The sequence below is a fragment of the Triticum aestivum genome, chromosome 2B (genome assembly GCF_018294505.1).
Source record: "Triticum aestivum cultivar Chinese Spring chromosome 2B, IWGSC CS RefSeq v2.1, whole genome shotgun sequence".
Lineage (NCBI taxonomy): Eukaryota > Viridiplantae > Streptophyta > Magnoliopsida > Poales > Poaceae > Triticum > Triticum aestivum.
In genome coordinates this window covers 212,112,911-212,130,398 of record NC_057798.1, presented here as the reverse complement: position 1 = coordinate 212,130,398, position 17,488 = coordinate 212,112,911, and the positions used below count along the sequence as shown (strand labels likewise).

Here is a 17,488-nt window from a genome sequence, read left to right as displayed (position 1 = left end):
TGATGTCTCTTACTGATTTACCGCTATCGTTTTGGGGTTATGCTTTAGAGACGGCCGCATTCACGTTAAATAGGGCACCATCAAAATCCGTTGAGACAACGCCTTATGAACTGTGGTTTGGCAAGAAACCAAAGTTGTCGTTTCTTAAAGTTTGGGGCTGCGATGCTTATGTGAAGAAACATCAACCAGATAAGCTCGAACCCAAATCGAAGAAATGTGTCTTCATAGGATACCCAAAAGAGACTATTGGGTACACCTTCTATCACAGATCTGAGGGCAAGATTTTCGTTGCTAAAATCGGATCCTTTCTAGAGAAGGAGTTTCTCTCGAAAGAAGTGAGTGGGAGGAAAGTAGAACTTGATGAGATAACTATATCTACTCCCTTATTGGAAAGTAGTTCATCACAAGAACTGGTTCCTGTGACAACTACACCAATTAGTGAGGAAGCTAATGATATTGATCATGAAACTTCAGATCAAGTTTCTACTGAACCTCGTAGGTTTACCAGAGTAAGATCCGCACCAGAGTGGTACGGTAATCCAATTCTGGAAGTCATGTTGCTTGACCATGATGAACCTATGAACTATGAGGAAGCGATGATGAGCCCTGATTCCGCAAAATGGCTAGAGGCCATGAAATCTGAGATGGGATCCATGTATGAAAACAAAGTATGGACTTTGGTTGACTTGCCCGATGATCGGCAAGCAATTGAGAATAAATGGATCTTTAAGAAGAAGATTGACGCAGATGGTAATGTAACTGTCTATAAAGCTCGACTTGTTGCGAAAGATTTTCGACAAAGTTCAAGGAGTTGACTACGATGAGACTTTCTCACCCGTAGCGATTAAGTCTGTCCGAATCATGTTAGCTATTGCTGCATTTCATGATTATGAAATTTGGCAAATGGATGTCAAAACTGCATTCTTGAATGGATTTCTGGAAGAAGAGTTGTATATGATGCAGCCAGAAGGTTTTGTTGATCCAAAAGGTGCTAACAAAGTGTGCAAGCTCCAGCGTTCCATTTATGGACTGGTGCAAGCATCTCGGAGTTGGAATAAACGCTTTGATAGTGTGATCAAAGCATATGGTTTTATACAGACTTTTGGAGAAGCCTGTATTTACAAGAAAGTGAGTGGGAGCTCTGTAGCATTTCTGATATTATATGTAGATGACATATTATTAATTGGAAATGATATAGAATTTCTGGATAGCATAAAAGGATACTTGAATAAAAGTTTTTCAATGAAAGACCTCGGTGAAGCTGCTTACATATTGGGCATCAAGATCTATAAGAGATAGATCAAGACGCTTAATAGGACTTTCACAAAGCACATACCTTGATAAAATTTTAAAAAAGTTCAAAATGGATCTGGCAAAGAAAGGGTTCTTGCCCGTACTACAAGGTGTGAAGTTGAGTCAAACTCAATGCCCGACCACAGCAGAAGATAGAGAGAAAATGAAAGATGTTCCCTATGCTTCAGCCATAGGCTCTATCATGTATGCAATGCTGTGTACCAGACCTGACGTATGCTTAGCAATAAGCTTGGCAGGAAGGTACCAAAGTAATCCAGGAGTGGATCACTGGACAGCAGTCAAGAACATCCTGAAATACCTGAAAAGGACTAAGGATATGTTTCTCGTATATGGAGGTGACAAAGAGCTAGTCGTAAATGGTCACGTCGATGCAAGCTTTGACACTGATCCGGATGATTCAAAATCGCAAACCGGATACGTGTTTTTATTAAACGGTGGAGCTGTAAGTTGGTGCAGTTCTAAACAAAGCGTCGTGGCGGGATCTACATGTGAAGCGGAGTACATAGCTGCTTCGGAAGCAGCAAATGAAGGAGTCTGGATGAAGGAGTTCATTTCCGATCTAGGTGTCATACCTAGTGCATCGGGACCAATGAAAATCTTCTGTGACAATACTGGTGCAATTGCCTTGGCAAAGGAATCCAGATTTCACAAGAGGACCAAGCACATCAAGAGACGCTTCAAGCCATTCGGGACCAAGTCCAAGTGGGAGACATAGAGATTTGCAAGATACATACGGATCGGAATGTTGCAGACCCGTTGACTAAGCCACTTTCACGAGCAAAACATGATCAGCACCAAGACTCCATGGGTGTTAGAATCATTACTATGTCATCTAGATTATTGACTCTAGTGCAAGTGGGAGACTGAAGGAAATATGCCCTAGAGGCAATAATAAAGTTATTATTTATTTCCTCATATCATGATAAATGTTTATTATTCATGCTAGAATTGTATTAACCGGAAACATGATACATGTGTGAATACATAGACAAACATATAGTCACTAGTATGCCTCTACTTGACTAGCTCATTAATCAAAGATGGTTATGTTTCCTAACCATAGACATGTGTTGTCATTTTATTAATGGGATCACATCATTAGGAGAATGATGTGATTGACATGACCCATTCCGTTAGCCTAGAACTTGATCGTTTAGTATATTGCTATTGCTTTCTTCATGACTTATACATGTTCATGTAACTATGAGAATTATGCAACTCCCGTTTACCGGAGGAACACTTTGGGTACTACCAAACGTCACAACATAACTGGGTGATTATAAAGGAGTACTACAGGTGTCTCCGAAGGTACATGTTGAGTTGGCGTATTTCGAGATTAGGTTTTGTCACTCCAATTGTCGGAGAGGTATCTCTGGGCCCTCTCGGTAATGCACATCATTATAAGCCTTGCAAGCAATGTGACCAAATGATTTGGTTACGGGATGATGCATTACGGAACGAGTAAAGAGACTTGCTGGTAATGAGATTGAACTAGGTATTGGATACCGACGATCAAATCTTGGGCAAGTAACATACCGATGACAAAGGGAACAACGTATGTTGTTATGCGGTTTGACCGATAAAGATCTTCGTAGAATATGTAGGAACCAATATGGGCATCCAGGTTCCGCTATTGGTTATTGACCGAGAATAGTTCTAGGTCATGTCTACATAGTTCTCGAACCCGTAGGGTCCGCACGCTTAACGTTACGATGACAGTTTTATTATGAGTTTATAAGTTTTGATGTACCGAAGTTTGTTTGGAGTCCCGGATGTGATCACGGACGTAACGAGGAGTCTCGAAATGGTCGAGACATAAAGATCGATATATTGGAAGCCTATATTTGGACATCGGAATCGTTCCGGGTGAAATTGGCATTTTACCGGAGTACCGGGAGGTTACCGGAACCCCCCCGGGGGGTTATTGGGCCTACATGGGCCTCGAGGGAGAAGAGGGAAGGAGGCAGGAGGGGGCCGCGCGCTCCTCCCCTTCCTAGTCCGAATAGGACAAGGGAAGGGGGGCGGCGCCCCCCCCCCTTTCCTTCCCCTCTTCCTCCTCTTTCCCCCCTTCTCATATTCCAACTAGGAAAGAAGGGAGTCCTACTCCCGGTGGGAGTAGGACTCCCCCCTTGGCGCGCCCTCCTTGGCCGGCCGCCTCCTCCCCCCTGGCTCCTTTATATACGGGGGCAGGGGGCACCCCATAGACACACAAGTTGATCTACAGATCGTTCCTTAGCCGTGTGCGGTGCCCCCCTCCACCATATTCCACCTCGGTCATATCATCGCAGAGTTTAGGCGAAGCCCTGCGCCGGTAGAGCATCATCATCGTCACCACACCATTGTGCTAACGGAACTCATCCCCGAAGCTTTGCTGGATCGGAGCTCGGGGATCGTCGTCGAGCTGAACGTGTGCTAAACTCGGAGGTGCCGTACGTTCGGTACTTGGATCGGTCAGATCGTGAAGACGTACGACTACATCAATCGCGTTGTCATAACGCTTCCGCTTACGGTCTACAAGGGTACGTGGACAACACTCTCCCCTCTCGTTGCTATGCCATCACCATGATCTTGCATGTACGTAGGAATTTTTTTGAAATTACTACGTTCCCCAACATTTCCCCCTCTCTCTCTCAGCCCCACTCATCTCCTACTGGCTCTCCAGGGCACCCAATGCCCCTCCCCTCTTCTTTACTGCCCCCTAGGGTAGCCAGACATCAAGTGGAGTGCCCACAAGGCATATAAAATGCCATGGCATGCCATTTGCACGCTCTAGAGCATGCTACAGTGCGGCCAGGCATTGTAGCCGCCCCCTGCCAACCACCTCCAGCCACCTCGGGCCTCCCCACCGCGCCAGATGATGCGCTTCGGCGTCCGCAGCATGCTAAACCCCTGTCCCTCTCCTCCTTCTCCCTCATCTTGTGTAACGCCCATAATGCGGCTATATGTCCCACATGTCGAGGCACAACTTAGAGGCATAACCGCATTGTGGTTTTGTCACAAGAAGGGTTATCTTCACACAATCCCATGTAATGAACAAGAAAGGGATAACTAGAGTTGGCTTACAATCGCCACTTCACACAAAGATCATATAATTCATACATCATTCAGAGTACACACATAGTCCGACTACGGACAAATCCAAATGAAAAGAGGATAACCCCAAATGCTAGATCCCCGATCGTCCCAACTGGGCTCCACTACTGATCATCAGGAAAAGACACGTAGTAATGGCCAAGGTCCTCGTCGAACTCCCAGTTGAGTTCGGTAGCATCACCTGCATCATCAGCACCTGTAACTGTTTTGGAAGTATCTTGTGAGTCACGAGGACTCAGCAATCTCAAAACCCATGAGATCAAGACTATTTAAGCTTATGGGTAGGATAAGGTGATGAGGTAGAGTTGCAGCAAGCGCTAAGCAAAATATGGTGGCTAAAGGCGAGTACAAGAGTAAGGAGAGAAAGTATGCAACGGTCGTCATCTAGAAGTGATCAAGAAGTGATCCTGAACACTACTTAAGTTCAAACATAAGCCAAACCGTGTTCACTTCCCGGACTCCGCCGAAAAGAGGACATCACGGCTACACACGCGGTTGGCGCATTTTAGTTAAGTCAAGTGTCGAGTTCTCTACAACCGAATATTAAAAACTCCCATCTGCCACATAACCGCGGGCACGGCTTTCGAAAGTTTAAACCCTGCAGGGGTGTCCCAACTTAGCCCATTATAAGCTCATGATCCACAGAGACAATCCTTCGTCGCGGGACATCCGATCAGACTCGCGGTCCCGGCGCACAAGACATTTCGACAATGGTAAAACAAAACCAGCAAGACCTCCTGGTGTGCCGGCAAATCCCGATAGGACCCGCACATATCTCATTCTCAGGGCACCACGGATGAGCGACGCGTACAGGTGCCAAAATAACCCAGGTTGCCCCGGGCGGCCCCACACAGTGCTCTAGTTCGAACCAACACTCAGAGGAGCACTGGCCCGGGGGATTGATTAAAAATACTAGGGGGGCGGCGAAAATCCCCTATTTAAGTTTTAGTTGTTATTAGGCAAATGGTAAAACCAATGTTGGGCCTTGCTGGAAGAGTTTTATTCAAAGCAAACTGTCAAGAGGGTCCCATACCCCTCACCGTGTTAGGGACGCAAAATCAAGGAACATAATACCGGTATGACGGAAACTAGGGTGGCAAGAGTGGAACAAATCACCAGGCATAAGGCCGAGCCTTCCACCCTTTATCAAGTATATAGATGTATTAATTAAATAAGAGATATTGTGATATCCCAACATACCAACATGGAGCAATCTTCAACTTCACCTGCAACTAGCAACGCTATAAGAGGGGCTGAGCAAAAGCGGTATCTTATCCAAACAACGGTTTGCTAGGAAGGTTGGTTAGAGGCTTGACATGGCAATATGGGAGGCATGGTAAACAAATGATAGGTAGCACAGCATAGCGATAGAACAAAGCAACTAGAAAGCAAAGATAAAAGTGATATCGTGGGTAATGATCATCTTGCTTGAGATCCCGCAAGGAAGAAGAACGAGTCCAAGAAGAAGACAAACGGACGTAGTCGAACGAATCCTCACAATAGCAACATTACCGGAACTAAGAAGCAACACCGGAAAGAAGCAAACAACATGGTAAACAACCATCACATAAACATGGCACGATGCACGACCAAGTATGATGCATGTCCGATTTAATGAGTCATGAAATGGCAAAGTGCAACAAACAATACTACAAATTAAGTGGAGCTCAATATGCAACGAGTTGCATATTGACAAAACACCACATTTAATTATTTAGTTCGCTCCTGTTTAGGTACACAACAATATAAAATGTAATTAAACATGGCAAGAGGTGAAGCATAATATAGCTACCTAGCTAGGCAATTTAAATGAGGCCGGAAATAACAAACAACAATTTCGGAAAATCCCCATGTCATTTAGCAGTTTTAATGCAAACAACACTTTTAAGCATTTAAATGGTGTTATCATGATGCGGACGACATATGCAAGTTTTATGCAATGTTTATGAAAATGTTGACATGAGCATGTTAGGAAGCATTTGGTCACCAAGGCGAAACGAAAGGGATGCCACGGCAACAAATCCGAAAATGATGCCATGGCAACATATCGGTTCCGGTAGCTCAAGGAGATACCGGTGCAAAAGGAAGTGGGCGTGAGCGTGTCATGCAAGGATGGTGGGGTGATCCCGGTTACCGGGTTCCCACGGGTCGACGCATGGCAAACGAGGAGGACTGTGCAATGACAATTAGGACACGCTGCAAACACGGGCATCCCATACAACAACGCATTTGTTCACGGGAAATCGTCTCGTTGGTTATACCTTCGAAGCGTGCAATTCGGGGCGGTTCAAAATCATTGAGGGAAGTAGTCGTACACGTTTGGTAGTTGTACACACTCTATATCTGTTCGGGGTCACGGCGAGGAACTTGACGTCCACGGGGTCTTCAAGGTCGACGGTAGTGGTACACGGCAACCGTAGTCGAACTTCAAGGGTCGTCGACATCGTGGCACTTGGCGTCCATGTGGTCTCCGGGAAACTTGACGGGCCGGTTGCTCCGAGTCCTCGGTCCTCATGCTACTTGCCAGAATCCAAGAGGGTCTTGGCGAGATCCAGAACAACACAAAAGTGTGGCACCCCGGCTCAGAGAAACCGGAACGCCCCATATCCCAGCCCAGAGATCGAGGAGAAGTCTTCTAGAATACGGCACTGATTTGCATCGAACAAACCATCTTTCTATTGTTACACGAATATGAATACAAGGTCTCTGATATTACAATGAATAACATCAGCACGGCGACACTATGCCTGCCATTGTTGCTCTATGCAAGCAGCAGAACAACACGATGCAGCGGAAGAACTCTAGCAGCGGAACAACGATGACGGTGGTGAACTCGACTCTGCAGGGGCTCTGGCTGGCACGTTTATCCTAGCTCACATGAACGGAAACCACGACAAGCAAGCAATCAAATCCGACATGACCTGCAAACTATCATGACACGCCAGGTCAATACATTGAATGTACTTGCAAGCTCAGAATAACCAGAAGCATTCAAGACAAACAACAGCATGGCAATTATATGTTAAACAGGAATTGTCATAAGATCATCGGCATAACATGGCATAAACAAGATGAACATGATACAGCTAACACAACATGAACATCGCATGAACATATTAATTCGACAATACTAGCATGCAACATGATGACACTATCATGCACGACTTATTCTGCTCGGGTTACCTCGTAACCAACACATGCATCACTTACCAACCTCGGACATCACACGATCATCTCAGGATCGAATTAAGCTTGGTATAAACAATACCGTAGTAATCATTAAATGACCACAAGGAGCTAGATCTTTACCCACGATTCTCGCACAACATCATGAATATACAACGACTCGGTATCCTCGATACCACCGTGATCCTTACGGCGATCACAACCACGACCAACACTTGGTCTCAAACCGTGATCCTTATAGCGATCACAACCACGAGTTGTCATTAATCAAGTTATTATTATTACTGTTGACTCATGGTGTACCCTACTTTCGAACTGGGACCTTATCCGTGGGCGCGGCTATCGATAGATTTAATATACACTCTGCAGAGGTTAGTACATTGTACCCACATTACGGAACCCATGGCCTCGCACTCCCATTCGGGTGGACCAATGGCGTTCCAACAAAACCGATATACTTCCATGACACTCTCCTGGCCACTCTGACTCACTCCCCTCTGGGCAAAGTCATGGGTGGCCCCGTGTCTACCTCAAGGCACCTCAATGACCACCATCGTGGCCCAAAACAATAAACCGTCCCAATCAGGGACATGTGCACATAACAACAACAACAGGCACACAAGGCTTATGTCCGCCTACCTGATCAGGGTAGCACGCGCCCATAACCTTCCCTCGTTGGAGGCACCGGCGAGAGGCATGACAATAGACCCAGTTAGGACCGTCCCATACCGGTAAGCGTGGTTGCACTGGTCAGCATTGTTTCATCGGCACCATGACTTAGCCAACAGTTGTTCAAGTTCAATTTAATCCGATTAACTTGACTGCAAATATGTTGAGCCATGATAAAATGCATGAACATGATATCAACATAATCATGAGGGTATCACATAACTATACACCATATCAACAATAAATCATATCCACTGAGCATAGCATACTGACTAGTATGAATATCACCAACATCAACATGTACCACTAGCAAGTATAAACATATGAAAGGAAATACTAGCATGTAGAACATGATAACAGAGTACAAGACAACATAGCACAAAAGTGAACATGCAAATCTAAACATCACCGGAACAACGATAACCATCTTTTCATCAAGTAAACATTTGATAAAGATTCAAGTTGAAAACCATAGCTAATGCATGACTATCATGCAAGTGGGTATTGTGGCTTGCCTGGGGTGAAAGAAATCACTGGGGAGAAGTGCAAGAAGCTCGCTGAATGAATCGCCGGAAATCATTCTCTCTCAAAGGGGGCTGAATAAGGGCAAGGGCATAATGGTCATTTTCATAGTTTCAAACCATAGTGAAAGCATGACCAACAGAACGGGCTCGACGAAACAAAGAAGTAGGTTTTTGAATCACCTCATTTGGAGTTACGGTTGCGGAGATATAAGGTGATGAAGATCAGGGACCTATATGTGAAAAACCATTCAGCAAACAGGCCCCTGAGTGGATAAGGTGGAGGCGCAAACTGAGAAATACGCTTCCACTTATTGCACCTGGGCCCGTGCGTGGTCAACGGCTGAGAGGCTGACCAGCGGGGCCCGCCTTATCCATCTCTCTCCTCCCTCGCTCCTGTCTTCTTCCTCGCGTACCCAAGCAGCAACAGAATAGAGGAGCGGGAGCAGGGCAAAGCCGGCGACGGGGCGGCTGACTCCGACCAGCTCCTACCCAGCGGAGGCTACCGGCGGGCTCGGGGGAATGCGCCGCCTCCTTTCCAGGGTAGAGGGAGCGCCGAGGAGGAGTGGATGGGTGGCAAGGCGCGACGGCAGGGAGCAACAGAGGCGGGCGGAGCGGTGGTGGTCCGGCCGGCTCCAGCCACCATTGTCCTAGGCGAGGCCACCAGAAGATGCGGGGAGGCCTGGCGAACCCATCCAGAGGCAAATGGGGCACCGGGAAGGGGTGGAACAGAGGGGAGGGGCGGCTCCATGAGGAGGACAGGAAGCTTCGAGAGGCGGAGGTTGATGGCGCCGCGGGCACTCAGGCAAGGGGAAAAGGGGGTGGGGCGAAGCGTGAGGAGGTGGGGGAGATCATGGACAACACCAGAGGAGGAGAGGAGGCTCGAGCTCGCTGGAACCAAGGAGGAACCACGGCGGCCGAGGCGAACTCCAGCGAAACGAGGAGGGGGGCGAGGGCTCCGGTGGACTAGGAGGGACGAGGAGGTGCTTGGGAGCTGCGGAAGAGCTCAGCGCATGCTTATATAGGCCAGGGGAAGCCTCTGGAGCATCACAAGTGAGCTCCAACATGGCTCTAATGGTGGACAGTGGCGGGGCACGACATGGGCATGGACCTAGCGACGCATTTAAGGCGATCGACAATGAGCCATCGATGCAGGGCGATGCAGGGCATCACGAGGGAGCTCATGGACAAGGTTTGAGGTCGCGACGAGGAGGGAGACGACGGGCACAGGGGCGGGAAGAAGCCAGAGCGCGCAATATGCATGACGCAAGCGTGATCACCATGCGCACTGGTGCAAATCGCTCGTTTTGGCCGAACCAACCATGTCCATTGGAATGACCCTAGTGACCTAAGTATAAATGAGGAAACAAATCAGTCTAGGGGCAAAGAAGAGATTTGCACTTAGCTCCAAAGCAAATCAGCAGCCAAGTGTTTATGCCATGCAGTGGGGACACCAGCTAGGTAACTCAGTAAATAGCTTGTTTGGGAGGTTTATCTATGAAGTACTTTCATCCTGGAGGTTTTGAGGGTAAATGGATCAAGATTTACTGCAGTTGCTTCACAACTGACCAAAATGGTCCAGAAACTAGATCATGATGGTGCACTCAAATGGAGTGGTGGAATGGGATGAAACTTGGCAAATCCTCATGATATGGACATATAAAGATGTTGTAAAAAGCTCATGCCAAATGGGCAAGCCAAAATGGCACTTGCTTCACAAACATCATTTCTGTCCAGAAACTTGGAATAATTATGGTGGTCAAATGGATCAATGAAATGATGGAAAATTTGGTGGAGAGATGTTTTATGGGTATAAGAATGATCTGGTAATTTATCAGTATTTTTGAAGCAATATAAAATACACTTGCTTCACAACCTGAAAATATTGTCAGAATCAAAGATTTGCTCCTGCACTCACATATATGATTGGATGGGGATGAAAATGTGTGGAATGGGTTAATATAAGCACATTAAGGAGTGTGAAAAAGTTCAACTCATTTGGGTACTCCTAGCTAGTACTTCCTTCACAAAGCTTTCTGTTTGACAGAAACTTTGAAAAATCACTGAGGAATATTGGCTAGGCAAATAAAGTTGAACTTGTGCATGAGGCAATTATTTAGACATATAAATATGTCCAAAAATGTTGGGAGTCACTAGGAAAAATATAAATGACACTTTCTTCACAAAGTGCCATACAGGGCAGAATAGAAAAAGGAATATTGGGGAATTATTTTTGTACATGGCAATTAAAAGTTTTTACATATTTGATCAAGATATGACCCAAACAATTTATGAGAATTATTTGGGAATTTTTGGAGTGATGGAAATATAGGTTGCTTCACAACCTAGGGCAATTTGAGTTATTCCTTTAATGAAAAAGGAATATTCCCAATAAAAGAATATTGGGATTTGGGCTAGGATGAGAATGACAGGGTCTAGGGAAGGATTTGGGAATGACAAGCCACTCTGGAAGTAAAGAAGTGGGCATCTTCTTCAGTTTCCAGACCACAAAGCCACGGAAAAATAAAACTCAAGCAAAAACCTCGGAAAACAAAAGAAAAGGAAAGGGCCAAAAATCAGGTTGTCACAAACATTACTCCCTTAAAGAAATCTCGTCCTCGAGATTTGGTTGCTCAGGGAACAATATGAATATTCTGACTTAAGAAACCGTTTCCAACTCGGGTATCCTTTTTCCTTTATTGTTGTTCCCACTAAATTGTTATCTGACTGGCCCTGGGTGGTTTGCTTTACTGTATCCACATTCTGACAGATCTTACCTGGCTTGCTCATGTTTATATAGGCTCCAATTTCATTTTAGATTTGCTGACTAGCTGAGTGTGATTTGATTATCATGACTGAAATATATGTCCGTCTCACAAATCCAAAAGTGATTTCCGGTGGGTGTGCCACCTGGCACTGACAACCTTTCATGATGATCAGAATTTTCTGATGAAAACTCAAGCTCTGACTCATTGCATTGGGTTTCTCCACTAAATGCAGGTCCTTTGGGTTCCCAACAGTGAGTTAAAACATAACCGTCTCCTGACAGATTCTAACTCATCGCAGAAGTTTCTGAATTATTCTGACTGACTTCACTGTCTTGAGCCTCAGATCCGTTCCAAATATTTGATTGTCTCCTATCGTGGCTAGCATAAAGGGTTTGCCCTGTATGATAATATCTGTAGACTTGGCTGACGGTGGTTTTGACGAAAAAATTTGTTCACGACAGGCTATCCATGATGATTCATATAAGTGAGGACTCAGGCTTCCAGACTGTTATTCCTCATGCCGATTACCCATGTTGTAGGCATATCCATGTGGATCAATACTGACTTAGACTGTTCGGGGGATCTGCACCATGGGGGTCATGTACAATTTTCATACCTGCCTCACTCGTCTTGCTCCTTCATTATTGTTTTCTTGGTCTGGATCTTTGGCTGAAAGAGCTGGGCCATATTGTTTCTTTATATGACCATAGGTACTCTCGGTGCAATTTTTCGGCAATTGTAGTTTATCCTCATTTTTTGATAGGGTAACCCATTAAATGGCAGGTTCAACACCTCTCAAGTTCTGATCGTTGGGAAATGATCATCCGAAACCCTTGCAAGAAATCGGCAAATAAATCAGTAGCCACCAAAACGGTCTTTACAACTCAGATCTGGGACATTACTGAAATAACTCGACCACGGCTCAGGATGGCCGAAAAGCAGCTTAGAGCATGAGACCGGGTCGATAAGAAGAAGGTGGCAGCTCCCTAAAATTGCCAAAAGCAGCTATAGGACTACGGTCACGAAAATACGAGACGGTCGAAAAGCAGCTTAGACTCGTGACAGTCGTTGAAGAGAGAAACAAAAATCGGCATCCACCCCGGATAGCTAGAAACAGCTCAAATCACAAGCGTGGTGCCGTCATTGGAGAAAAAGGGGACAAGGGCTCATCAGGATCATTTTCCAGGTTCACGGGTACTTGTATTAAGCTCATTGATGTCATCAATCCTCATAACCCTTTGTCACACTGTGGTGTATACTGGCTATCTTCTATTAACCATCCTCACGTGGTTGTTAGATCCTCATCCGAGTGACTTGTAAGATCTTGATGGTATGCTCATTGCATATATATGAGGACCTGATTCCGAGACAGACGTGTATTCTGACTGATTCTTGATTCTGACCAAAATGTTGCGGATCTGATTCCTGGGATTCACTGCCATATGTTGTCAATTCACAATGTACTACCTTGTACCAATGTCTTACTGAGGAATATTTGCTGGCTTGTGCTCGAAACTTTCATCGGACAGCTTGCTGAAGAAGACTGGTTCTCGTGCTTTAGAAGCTTACCCCCTTAAAGACTTTGCTGGGGAAAGACTTAGTACCTTATGCTAGAAGCTTTTGCGGTTGCTTACTGAAGAAGGCAGAGTACCTTGCACGGAAAATCATCCATGTATCATACTGAGGAAGATAGATGAATCTTGGCTTGGAAACTTCTCTGGTATTTTGCGAGGGAAGATTGGGTTGCTTACACCAAAAGCTTCTTATTGTGATATGCGGACGGACTTCCACATATATAACCATCTGAATATTTTTGCTATTGATTTCTTGCATGAAACGGGGTTTTGCGGGACTATCCTCCTTTCTGAGTATACGCCATATTTTTGTTTGCTTCCAGGTACATCGAGTTCCAAAATCATCCTCAACAAAAAATTAAACTTGTATCTAAGCCATACCTTTGATAATATTTTGTCAACCTTGCACACAATTTATCTTCTTGCTGATTTAATCATTTTGTTGTGATGAGTGCACGCTAATGCAAACTTGATACTGATGGTCCATCCAGGATTTCTTTTGCACCCAGACGAGATATTCCCAATTTCAGTGCAGTATACTTATAATTCCATTTTGTTTAGCTGAATCTCCAAATATATGCATTTCTTGCTGACTCTTCGGGTCCACTGTCGGCTGACGAGCAACTTTAATAGGGGAAAAATTTGTAACACCGAAGGCCCAAAGAAAGGAACAACAGAAACGACTAAAACAAAAGCACACAAGCATTCTACTAATATAATTAATAAAGCAATCATCACATATTACTGCTACTCACACAATAATATGCATGCACACCTAAGCGCACAAATCTTGCGAAAACTCTGGTATTGCGGTCTAATATGTTGTGGCGGTGTGCACAAAAATTATATCCATGTGTGGAAGGTGTTGACGTAACCGAAGCTACACCAAGCACTGGCTAAAGAGTGGTTGGATCTGGATGGATACACATGTGAGGACGGACTTAACGATCAAGTAGCGAGACACAAAAGTCACGACTACCTCATCATCAAGCGTATGAAGGGAATCGTACCCGTCCAAAGAATGAAAAGACAAGGCAAGATAACAGTGGAAGACTTGGTCTAATGGCATTGCCCTTTTCTGATAACAAAGGTCAGCAAGGGTTGCCAAAAGAACAAGATGGAGGGCATGGATGATGATGTGGTTGCATCACACCGAAGAGCAGGCATGATAAGAAGGAGAGCGTAGGTAGTGGATCGGAACCGATACCACCTACACTCACAAGATTAACCGTTAGCGACTAAATAATAATCTATATGCATGCTATGCGACAAACAAATGCAGCAATCAAGTGCAACAAACCAACTGGGGTGTATACTATCGCTTTCTAACGTTCGCGCGGTCTAGGGCGTCCTATAGCCAGACCTTCTCGGATACCAAGCCTGTGGCACCCCGGCTCAGAGAAACCGGAACGCCCCGTATTCCATCCCAGAGATCGAGGAGAAGTCTTCTGGAATACAGCACTGCTTAGCATAGAGCAAACCAGCTTTCTATTGTTACACAAATATGAATACAAGGTCTCCGATATTACAATGAATAACATCGGCACGGCGACACTACGCCTGCCATTGTTGCTCTATGCAAGCAGCAGAACAACGCGATGCAGCGGAAGAACTCTAGCAGCGGAACAATGACGACGGTGGTGAACTCCACTCCGCAGGGACACTGGCTGGAACATTTATCCTAGCTCACACGAACAGAAATGACGACAAGCAAGCAATCAAATCTGACATGACCTGCGAACTGGCATGACACGCCATGTTAGTACATTGAATGTACTTGCAAGCTCACAATAACCAGAAGCATTCAAGACAAACAACATCATGGCAATTATAGGTTAAACAAGAATTGTCATGAGATCATCAGCATAACATGGCATTAACAAGATGAACATGATACAGCTAACACAACATGAACATGGCATGAACATATTAATCCGACAATACTAGCATGCAACATGATGACACTATCATGCACTACTTATTCTGCTCGGGTTACCTCGTAAGCAACACATGCATCACTTACACACGATCATCTCAGGATCAAATCAAGCTTGGTATAAACAATACCGTAGTAATCATTAAAAGACCACAAGGAGCTTGATCTTTACCCACGATTCTCGCACAACATCACGAATATACAATGACTCGGTATCCTCGATACCACCGTGATCCTTACGGCGATCACAACCACGACCAACACTTGGTCTCAAACTGTGATCCTTACTACGATCACAACCAGAGGTTGTCATTAATCAAGTTATTCTTATTACCGTTGACTCATGGTGTACCCTACTTTCGAACTGGGCTCTTATTCGCGGGCGCGGCTATTGATAGATTTAATATACACTATGCAGAAGTTAGTACATTGTACCCACACTACGGAACCTATGGCCTCGCATTCCCCTTCAGGTGGACCAACAGCGTTCCAATAAAACCGATATACTACCATGACACTCTCCCGGCCACTCCGACTCACTCCCCTCTGGGCTAAGTCATGGGTGGCCCCGTGTCTACCTCAAGACACCTCAACGACCACCGTTGTGGCCCAAAACAATAAACCGTCCCAAACAGGGACATGTGCACATAACAACAACAACGGGCACACAAGGCTTATGTCCGGCTACCTGATCAGGGTAGCGCGCGATCATAACCTTCCCTCGTTGGAGGCACCGGCGAGAGGCACGACAATAGACCCAGTTAGGACCGTCCCATACCGGTAAGCATGGTTGCACTGGTCAGCATCGTTTCAGCGGCACCATGACTCAGCGTTCAAGTTCAATTTAATCTGGTTAACTTGAATGCAAATATGCTGAGCCATGATAAAATGCATGAACATGATATCAACATAATCATGAGGGTATCACATAACTATCCACCATATTAACAATAAATCCTATCCACTGAGCATAGCATACTGACTAGTATGAACATCACCAACATCAACATGTACCACTAGCAAGTATAAACATGTGAAAGGAAATACTAGCAGGTAGAACGTGATAACAGAGTACAAGACAACATAGCACAAAAGTGAACATGCAAATCTAAACATCACCGGGGCAATGATAACCATCTTTTCATCAAGCAAACATTTGATAAAGATTCAAGTTGAAAACCATAGCTAATGCACGACTATCATGCAAGTGGGTATTGTGGCTTGCCTGGGGTGGAAGAAATCACCGGGGAGAAGTGTGAGAAGCTCGTGGAACGAATCGCCGGAAATCATTCTCTCTCAGAGGGGGCTGAATAAGGGCAAGGGCATAATGGTCATTTTCACAGTATCAAACCATAGTGAAAGCATGACCAACAGAACGGGCTCGACGAAACAAAGAAGTAGGCTTGGGAATCACCTCATTTGGAGTTACGGTTGCGGAGATATAAGGTGATGAAGATCAGGGACCTATATGTGAAAAAAAAATTCAGCAAACAGGCCCCTGAGTGGATAAGGTGGAGGCGCAAACTGAGAAATACGCTTTCACTTATTGCACCTGGGCCTACGCGTGGTTAACGCCTGAGAGGCTGACCAGCGGGGCCCGCCTTATCCATCTCTCTCCTCCCTCGCTCCTGTCTTCTTCCTCGCGTGCCCACGCAGCAGCAGAACAGAGGAGCGGGAGCAGGGCGAAGCCGGCGACGGGGCGGCTGACTCCGGCCAGCTCCTGCCTGGCGGAGGCTTCCGGCGGGTTCGGGGGAATGCTCCACCTCCATCCCAGGGCATAGGGAGCGCCGGGGAGGAGTGTAGGGGTGGCGAGGCGCGACGGCAGGAAGCAACAGAGGCGGGCGGGGCGGTGGTGGTCCGGCCGGCTCCGGCCACCATTGTCCTAGGAGAGGCCACCGGAAGATTCGGGGAGGCCGGGAGAACCCATCCAGAGGCAAATGGGGCACCGGGAAGGGGTGGAACGGAGGGGAGGGGCGGCGCCATGAGGAGGACAGGAAGCTTCGGGAGGCGGAGGTTGACGGCACTGCGGGCACTCCGGCGAGGGGAAAAGGGGGTGGGGCGAACCGTGAGGAGGTGGGGGAGCTCTTGGACAACACCAGAGGAGGAGAGGACGCTCGAGCTCGCCGAAACCAAGGAGGAACCACGGCGGCCGAGGCGAACTCTGGCAAAATGAGGAGGGGGCCGAGGGCTCCGGTGGACTAGGAGGGACGAGGAGGGGCTTGGGAGCTGCGGAAGAGGTCGGGGCATGCTTATATAGGTCAGGGGAAGCCTCTGGAGGATCACAAGCAAGCTCCGACATGGCTCTAATGGTGGACAGTGGCGGGGCACGACACGGGCATGGACCTAGCGACGCATTTAAGGCGAACGACGATGATCCATCGATGCAGGGATATGAAGGGAATCACGGGGGAGCTCATGGACAAGGTT

General features: G+C 46.3%; 1 long non-coding RNA gene across 1 annotated transcript; it reads right to left on the bottom strand.

Annotated features, from left to right (window-relative positions):
* Window positions 1-16,286: 16,286 nt before the first annotated feature.
* On the bottom strand, window positions 16,287-17,264 carry LOC123041081 (uncharacterized). The gene is made up of 3 exons (XR_006418363.1): window positions 16,614-17,264; window positions 16,476-16,525; window positions 16,287-16,367 (listed from the first exon to the last, which is right to left on the bottom strand). It is a non-coding gene; the product is annotated as an uncharacterized lncRNA (long non-coding RNA).
* Between the last annotated feature and the right edge of the window lie 224 nt (window positions 17,265-17,488).